The sequence below is a fragment of the Mus caroli genome, chromosome X, assembly GCF_900094665.2.
Source record: "Mus caroli chromosome X, CAROLI_EIJ_v1.1, whole genome shotgun sequence".
Taxonomy (NCBI): domain Eukaryota; kingdom Metazoa; phylum Chordata; class Mammalia; order Rodentia; family Muridae; genus Mus; species Mus caroli.
Genome location: NC_034589.1, coordinates 95,497,546 through 95,506,848, shown reverse-complemented (window position 1 = coordinate 95,506,848; position 9,303 = coordinate 95,497,546). Strand labels below are relative to the sequence as shown.

The 9,303-nt window shown below is 40.8% G+C and overlaps 1 non-coding gene across 1 annotated transcript; it reads right to left on the bottom strand.

Annotated features, from left to right (window-relative positions):
• Window positions 1–4,911: 4,911 nt before the first annotated feature.
• LOC115030170 lies at window positions 4,912–5,045 on the bottom strand. The gene has a single exon (XR_003835791.1). It is a non-coding gene; the product is annotated as a U11 spliceosomal RNA (small nuclear RNA).
• Between the last annotated feature and the right edge of the window lie 4,258 nt (window positions 5,046–9,303).

The window sequence follows — 9,303 nt, the reverse complement described above, 5'->3', positions numbered from 1 at the left end:
GGATTTCTGAGTTCGAGGCCAGCCTGGTCTACAGAGTGAGTTCCAGGACAGCCAAGGCTACACAGAGAAACCCTGTCTCGAAAAAACCAAAAAACGAAACAAAACAAAACAAAACAAAAAACAAAACAAACAAACACAGACACACACAAACAAAAAACAAAAAACAAATCAACCAACCAATCAATCAATCGAGCAAGCACCCACGCAACCAACCAACCAAACCAGTGTCTCTATGGCTTCTGTGTAACTTTTAAACTGGGAGGATTACTTTAAATTCTGCCTCTTTTTAGAGGCAGAATTTTCAATGGATTTAAAGAAGAGTACAGAGTCTTAAGCTTCTTAACAGAAGCTCAGAGGACCCAGAACCCAGTGTGCAACGAGTAAACATGAAATTCACCTGTGGGGGAAGTTAAGGGAAGGGGGCATGGAACAAAAGGCACGAAGTCTTCTTGTCAGTAAGAAGGAAGATAAGCATTCCTTAACGGGGCAGGGGGAGGGAGAAGGAGAAAAGAGAGACTGCTCTGTCACCAACATGTTTTTGTTCTCAATCGAAAAGACAGGAGAACAAACAAAATTGTTTTTGCAAAACAAAAATACTTATAATCCCATCTCCCTCGTATAATTTTATCTTTGCCTATCAGTTTTCAGTCTTTGCCCATAGGCACAGATAATTTTACAAGGCTGCAATTAGAGTCTCTATACCAGTGTTCATGTCCTGCGTTTTTTTTTTCTATAAATGTATCATAAACAGGTTTTCACATTTAGTCTTCCATAATTATAATTTTTAACAGCTACATAATTGTCCATTTCTGGCACTAAATTCTATAAGAAATATCTCTTGTGGGATTAATATAGGGAACACTGTCCTCAGTAATTGTTTAATAACACACAGAAGAGATTTCCATATTACTTTCTCATAACTGCACTGGTTGAAAGCCAGGGCACAAGATTGAAACACTTCTGCAAGCACTGGGCTCAGATATTTCAGGCGTGTAACCTTCTGGTGCTCTAACTTGATCTAAGGACACAACTTAAAATGCCACCTAAAGGAGTGGATGGATAGAATGTCCCTTACAATATAGTCCATAAATATCTCTTCTCAGAGGCAGGTATTTGACAGGACTTCAGAGGCCAACTCCATTTATTCTCCTGAAGGCCAGAAGTAGCAGTACCCTGTTGTTGACTGAGTCAGGATCCATAGGCTTTGGAAGTTAGATGAACAGGTGGCCTGGTGACAGGGTCACCACTCTGGCTTGAAAGTTGAGAAGCCTGACTAGTGTTGCCTGCATGGAAGTTTACCTCATATCCCTATGGAGGTAGTGTGCAGGTAAAACCATTTTTTGTTTGAAGTAGCTTTTGAAACTGAGTTTCAGGCCACAAAACAGAGATTTTTTTTTTTTTAAATCTGAACTGTTTGCAAAGTCATCATGTGGTCTGTGTCTAGAAGGGAAGTCTAAAGATGTTCCAATGGAACCTCTGGTTTTAGGAGCTGTAGTGTTCCATTGTACAGTACCAGTACAGATTAGCTACAGAGTGGGTTTTAGATTGACCAATTGAATTTTGGAGACTGTCAATAAGGATGATAGAGGTTGTTTTATGCAAGTGATGTGGAGTTGTTATTTCTCGCACTAAACATGTGCCAGACCAATCCCTTCTTTAACAACTGTACCTAGGGCTAGTGAGATGGCTCAGCAGTTAAAGCCCATCAATCTGAATTCAACCCACAGAACCAAAGTGAAGGTAACAGGAGAGAAGTGAACCCATAGGGTTGTCCTCTGCACCTCTGTCCATTACCTCCCTCAATAATAATAATAATAATAATAATAGAACTGTACCTCTTATACAGCAAAATAACTATGTTAGTAAGATAAACCCAGATTTTTTTCTTAAAATTTTTTAGCATATAAGCATTACAATATAAAATTAAAAACTTCTTTAAAAGATTTATTTATTTATTTTGTGTATATGAGTACACTGTAGCTGTCTTCAGACACACCAGAAGAGGGCGTCAGATCTCATTACAGATGGTTGTGAGCCACCATGTGGTTGCTTGGAATTGAACTCAGGACCTCTGGAAGAGCAGTCAGTGCTCTTAACCTCTGAGCCATCTCCCCAGCCCCCCCAAACATTTTTAATAATTAAAATGAATAATCTAACTACAGTCCTGCATTTTAACATAATTATTATTAGGTTGGTAAACTTCCCTTATTTTTCTCATCAGATTTTTGCATATTTATATTCACAATTAGTGTCTCTTTTGATAACTGTAATCACATGAGTATATATAAATGTGTTTTCCTTGAAATTTTTTGATCATTGTAGAATAAAAGTTCTTTTCAATCTGTAACCCACAGACCTTTCCATCCCCTCCCCTCAGAAGAAAGTCCTGCCCTGAGTTTAGCTGTTTTTAGTTTTAGAGTGCTGGGGATATATCACAACAGGCATGGTAGGCAAGTGCTTAGTCCTTAGATGTGCCCTTCCCCCAGCCTGGAGCAGCCTAAATCAGACCTTGTTTTGCCATAGTCACCTAGCACCCCCCCCCCCAGGGTGGAGTCTTCTGACCTAGGTGAAGTCTATTGTCCCGTCACATCTGCAGCTTCCTGCAAGAAGCCACTACCTGCTGAGCAGCTGAGCTTGCTTTCCTGACAGATCCTGGTAAAGCAATGAGATCCTGACAAAGTAGGGGATGTGTTTCCCCCTTTAAAGTCAGACTTAAGAATTAAACACTGGGCCTTGATCAGAAACTTTGTCTTGGTCTCATTCCTCTCATTCCTCTCTCCCATCCATCCCCAGCTCTCCTTTCAGGTACCCAATTCTCTGTGGCTGCTGGCAGCTACAGGTGGCGCCCAATGTGAGGCCTGGACACGGAGAGATCATCTAACAGGTACTGTCTTGGTGGAGCGCCACAGAAAATGGAAGAAGATGGTATCCTGCACGGAAAGCAACCTAAAGCATTGATGCTAATGCTAGCCTCAAATTTCATCTTTTTGAAACTGTTCTTGTAGGTACAAAGAGACATGGGCTAAGTTGGGGCAGTGTCTACCCAATGCTAATCCCACTTAGGGGTTGACAGTGGAAAATGAAACTGGAAAATTTTAAAAGGCATTTGTCCACAGCCTTCAAGAGCTGCTTCAGGCGTGAGGAGTAGGGCTTGAAGAACAGTTGCTAGATTGAACAGATAGATTCTTGCTGCTCATGGTTTCATGAAGAAAGAACTTTAGGTAAGAGAACCTGGGAAAAATTGGAGAAGCTCTGAGAACCACTCAGGCAGATAATATCTCCCTCTGCCTCTGGGTGCTCATAAGAGATGCTATTGATGAGGAGACCTTGCAAGCGTCAGACAGTGCCCAGGGAGAGCTTGAAAAATTTCAAGAAGTACGCCTGCTAGAGAGAGCTTTCTCAGAAAAGGGCCCTCTCAACCCTAAATTAGAAAGGTATAGAGATACTAATAATGAGCTAACATCAGAAGAGGAAGCTCATTCAGAAAAAGGAGCTGACAAATATTATGATGAGGATTGACCTCCTTGTGCACCTTCTGCTCCACCTATAGCCTCTACTGCAGAAGATGCTGCCCAGATGACATGCAACTAAATAAATTAGAGTTTGAAATTAAGCTGCAGAAATCGACTAATGAGCTACAGGAGCTAAAAAAGGTGTCAAGTACAGGAAAAAGCAGCAATTCTGAGATAGACCAATCGCCAGGTAATTTCTAATAAATAAAAAGAGAGAAACTGTGCCCTCCCTCTAGACTTGAGCAGGCTAAATCAGACCTTGTTTTGCCACAGTCACCTAGCACTCCCCCTAGGGTGGAGTCTTCCAACCTAGATGAAGTCTATTGTCCAGTCACATCTGCAGCTTCCTACAAGAAGCCACTACCTACTGAGCAGCTGAGCTTGCTTTCCTGACTAAATCCTGGCAAAGTGGGAAATGGGTTCCCCCCTTTAAATTCAGACTTAAGAATTAAACATTGGGCCTTGATCAGAAACTTTATCTTGGTCTCATTCCTCTCTCGTCTCTCCTTCCCATCCATCTCCAGCTCTCCTTTCAGGTACCCAGTTCTCTGTGGCTGCTGGCCTCTACATTTAGACTTTTACCCTTACAGAGGAAAAATGGAGTAATGTTGTCTTAGTACATTCTCTGTTGCTTGTATAAGAATATCACAGCTTTAGTAATTTCTAAATAGTACAAGTTTTTGCCTCACAGCTCTGAAGGCTGAAACATCACAGATCAAAGGTTGCATCTGGAGAGGGCCTTCTTGTTGCATCATAAGATGGCAGAAGGGGGTCACAAAGCAACAGGGCACTCAAGAGAGACAGGGAGGACACTCAGCCTTGGTAAGATTGCCACTCCCATAATGTCAAAGAGACTGTCATGATGATGGCTCTAGTTCATTTTTGAAAGCAAAAACCTCCCAACCTGGTCACCTCCCAGAGGTCTTATCTTTTAAAACTATAAAATCTGGTTGGGCATGGTGGTGCCTTTAATCCCAGCATTTGGGAGGCAGAGGCAGGTGGATTTCTGAGTTCGAGGCCAGCCTGGTCTACAGAGTGAGTTCCAGGACAGCCAGGACTACACAGAGAAACCCTGTCTCAAAAAAAACAAAACAAAACAACAACAACAACAACAACAACAACAACAACAAAAACCCAACCAACCAAACAAAAAAACCTATAAAATCTGATATCATGTTTCCAACACGTTCAAACTACAGCCATTGCTTTCTTTTTGCATCATTGATTACATTTATCAGTTTGTTTTTCTGCCCTCAGACAGATACTTGTGAGGTCTATCTTTATAGATATATCTAGTTTGTTCCCTTTAACTTTTATGTTATATTCCATTTAGTGATATGCCTTATTTTATTTAACCATTCCTGAATGAATTTTTTTAAGCCTTTATTTTAACAAGTACACAGGCTCTGGGACCAACGATCACCAGCTGCCCAAATACCAAAAAATTATGCTTCCGAAATCTCTTGATGTCAATTCTGCACTCAGAGCAATCGAGTTGCCCTGCATATGCCACTCATGACAGAAGCCCTTTTTTTCTGAATGAATTCTTACTTTTTATCATAAGAGGGTTCATCTTGTAAGTTGTTTTACTTGCCTTCCTACCCATTTGCACACACCGGTGCAAAGAGACAACCGAAGTGAGAAAAACAAAATCATGCTTCATGTAGATGCAGAGACTTGGTCCTGAGTTGACTATTTTGACTGTTTAGATTCACAGTGCTTTCTAGTGGAACTTTCTGTGATGGTGGAAATGCTCTGTAGCTAGACAGATTGTTCAAGAAAATATCCAAGTGAGCCCATATAACCACTGAGTATTAAAATGTTTCCAGGGCAGCTGAGAAGCTGGAGACTTTTTTCCCTTGATGTAGGATCTTCAGTATCCCAGGCTGCCCTTGAACTCATTATGTGTCTAAGGACATCTGATCCTTCTGGTTGTATCTCCTCAGTGCCAGGATTGCAAGCAGTTATCAACACACCTGGCTGGAGATTTTTAAAATCTAAATGAAACCACTATCTTGTAGGATGGTAAAGTTAAAACTCTTTTGTAACTTGCATCATTAGAACTCCGAGACAATCGCAATACCCTCTAAAAGGTCAGGATGATGACACTAAGATCTTGTCTTTGTCCTCGTACGTGCTGGTCTCTTGGGATTGTCTCTATTTTCCTGGCTTCTGTATGGGTCAAAACATGTGTTATCTACTGAAAAGACAAGGTTCCTGGAACATCTGTCTTTCTGGGAAACAACTATACCCTATGTCGAAATTCACCCTAACACCTTCCCTTGACATTTAATAAACCAACCCTCAGCAGTCATTCCATTAGCTCACTAAAAGCTTTGAGGATGACAGAGGATGTCCCAAAGTCAACAGAAAAGTATAAACATCTTACAGAAATGCTCTTGGCTAAGAGTCAGCATTGTTCAGTTAGTTTGGTTGTGTCGTAAATGGGGTTTAGCCCCAGAGAGAACCGATTTACCTTTTTGTTTTCTGTAAATGCCTGAATCCCCATCTAGATTTCCTTTATCATCAGAAGTTTCCAGGCTGTTCCATATAGCCTGCAAAATCTATAGCTCACGTACACGGGCATGTGGTTATGCAATTCGCTCCCAGGGTGGGCTCCTGAACGTCCAGATCCAGTGTCCAGTTGATCTTTGCTGGCAGTATCAGGCAGATATGACAGCTCACGTGGGCTGAAGAAATGCACAGTCTGCTCCTGAGAGGCTTAAAGACATAGATCTATATGGTTTTAATACAGACAACAATAAAGTAACATGAAACTTGCTAGCTATGTGTGTAACAAACATCCATTACTAGTGCCTCCAATATGAGCATTGATCTATGAAAGTGTGCCCTCTTGTCTTTCTGCACACACACCCCCCTTCCTGTTCTTTCATATTTACTTTCTCTGATCTCTGCTTAGTCCTTTTCTCCCTCTGCTTCTGGCAGTTTCCATTGCTGATCCCCATAATTTTTCCCCTCCTGGGGCCAGCTCTACAGCACCCCTAAATAAAATCTTGCACTCAGTTAACCTGTAAGTGTTAACTGGTCATTAAGTTGCAAGTTAAGGGAAAAGGCGTAAACACACTCTTGTTTACCTGTGACAGTGGTTTGGTGTACTACTGCTCTTCCAATTACCCTAAGACTTTATGTTTTAAACTTTGAAAAAAAACAAAAACAAAAACAAAGTCCCTTCCCCTATCAAAGGAGTAATACATCTTTACTAAAGAATAAACTATGAAATACTCAAAAAGTTCATACTCACACTATGCACTAAAAACTATAGTTTGTATTTTTAAAATTATTTGGAATTATGTGTATGTTTTGCGGGTATATGCATGTGATTATAACCACCTTTGGGGGCCAGAAGTGTCAGGTCCAGCCGGAGTTGGAGTTACAGGCAGTTCTGAGTTCTCCACCATGTATTGAGAATCAAATCCAGATCTTCTGCAGTAGCAGTACATGCTCTTAAGACATCTTCTCCAGCCCCACAGCCAGAGTTGTTTTTTTTTCTTTCAAAGATTAGTGTTTCATTCTGTAAGGATTTTGAATGAATGTTGTAACCACATTATACATACAATTTTGTGTTCTTGTCTTTTCCATTTACTAATAAGCTGGTTTTCAAATTATTTCAGGGCTTCATAAATATAAATTTAGTACCTGTATAATTTGTAATATATTCTGTCAGCTAAATATACCATAGCTTGATCAGTTCTGTGTTGTTAGATATTTGGCTTGAAGCAGTATGAAAATGAGATTTTGTAGCTTTTTTTTTTTTAAAGATTTACTTACTTTTTTATATGTAAGTACACGCTGTAGCTGTCTTCAGATACTTCAGATGAGGGCATCAGATCTCGTTATAGATGGTTGTGAGCCACCATGTGGTTGCTTGGATTTGAACTCAGGACCTCTGGAAGAACAGTCAGTGCTTTTAACCGCTGAGTCATCTCTCCAGCCCTGTAGCTTCTTTGCTTCTTTTTTTTTTAACATTTATTTTTGCACATATGCACACACACACACACACACACAAATGCATGTGTGTGTGTTGTGTACACCACATGTGAAGGTCAGAGGACAACTCATGGGAATCAGTTCTTCCCTTCAGTTTACCAGCCTTGATGGCAAGGACCTTTACTTGGTGAACCATCCTGCCAGCCCTAAAATAAGAATTTGTAAAACATTAAAATACCATAATTTACTGTGAAGCACATGTAGATTGTCCCCCCAAAACTAACTGCTTATGTAATCAGGGGGAAATAGTTCAATGAAGCTTCCATTTTAGCCAGATATGGTAGCTCACACCTGCCATCTCAGCACGGGAGACACTGAGGCCAGGAGTTTGAGGCCATACTAATTATAGAGTGAGAACCCATTACAAACAACAACAACAACAAAACCTTCAGTGTCTCAGGGAATATTAGGGTTTTTCTGTAATTTTATTTTGGTTCTGAGGATTGGACTTTGCTGCTTAGCTCCATGTCTGGCTCTTTTCTGTAAGTTAAGAAAGTACAATGGTAATGAGTTTTATAACAGAGCCAGGCCCTTCCTCTCCATGATGATAGAAGCCAGAGAGGAAAAAAAATCCTTTGGTAGCAGACATTCTTTCATTTACTTAATAATGAGCACCTGTTATATGCCAAGGGCTGTAAATACACTAATAAGAAAATACAGGCCCACCCTGGTTGTCTATGGCTGTAGTGCCAGCACTTGGGAAGCTGAAGTCATTAGGGTTACTTAGTGAAATCCTGTCTGAAAAGACCAAAAACAGACGGGGTGGGGGTGGGAGGGGTGGGGGGGTGGGGGGATGGCGCACGCCTTTAATCCCGGCACTTGGGAGGCAGAAGCAGGCATGGATTTCTGAGTTCGAGGTTAGCCTGGTCTACAGAGTGAGTTCCAGGACAGCCAGGGCTATACAGAGAAACCCTCGAATCCCCCCTCCCCCCAAAAACCCCAACAACAACAAACAAACAGACCAAAACCACCCAAAAACCAAAAAAAAAAAAGGTGTCATCAGATAAAAAAGAATTTCTCCCTAGGTTTTTTTTTTAATTGGATATTTTCTTTACATACATTTCAAATGTTATCCCACTTCCCCATCCTCTCCTCCTCCTCCCCCCTCCTCCCCCTCATCTCCTTAGGTCTTATGATGTGTGTCTCTATTTCTGGGTACTTGGAAGGTTGAGGTCAAAGGTCTCTTGAACCCAGAAGTTTGAAGTCAATCTGTGTAACATAGTAAGCCCTTGTGTAAAAAGAGTCTGTCTCGTGCTTGTAAGTCTTTATCTATTTGCTGTCTCTATGTCTGGAACAGCCAGTCCCCTGCTCATTTCCCTGTCTTCAGCTTTCTAACTGCTACCCATCCTTCACATCTAAGCTTGGCTGCTATTTCTTCCAGGAAGTCTTCTAAATTTTCCCAAGTCGGAGTTAGATGCTCTTTTCTTGTCTTTCTTTCCTTTTTTTTTTTCCAGGACTGAATACATGACCTTTATTTATTTCTTCCAGATCAGAGATTTTGGGTTTAATCAAGACTTGCAAACTAAACATATTGACTTATTAAAACTATATTACTACTTTAGTAAACTATAAAAAAAAAGATAAGGAGACAAATGCATGCATTTATAGAATTGCATCGCATGTCTGTCAGGCCAGGTCCTGCAGCTGCCATTCCCAGCATGACCTCATTCCAGATGACACAGCAATTGTTTAGACATCCACCGTCGTCTGGTCTCGTCTAGCCTGAACTGCTCTTCACCTCTTTTTTTTTTTTTTTTTTGGTTTTTCGAGACAGGGTTTCTCT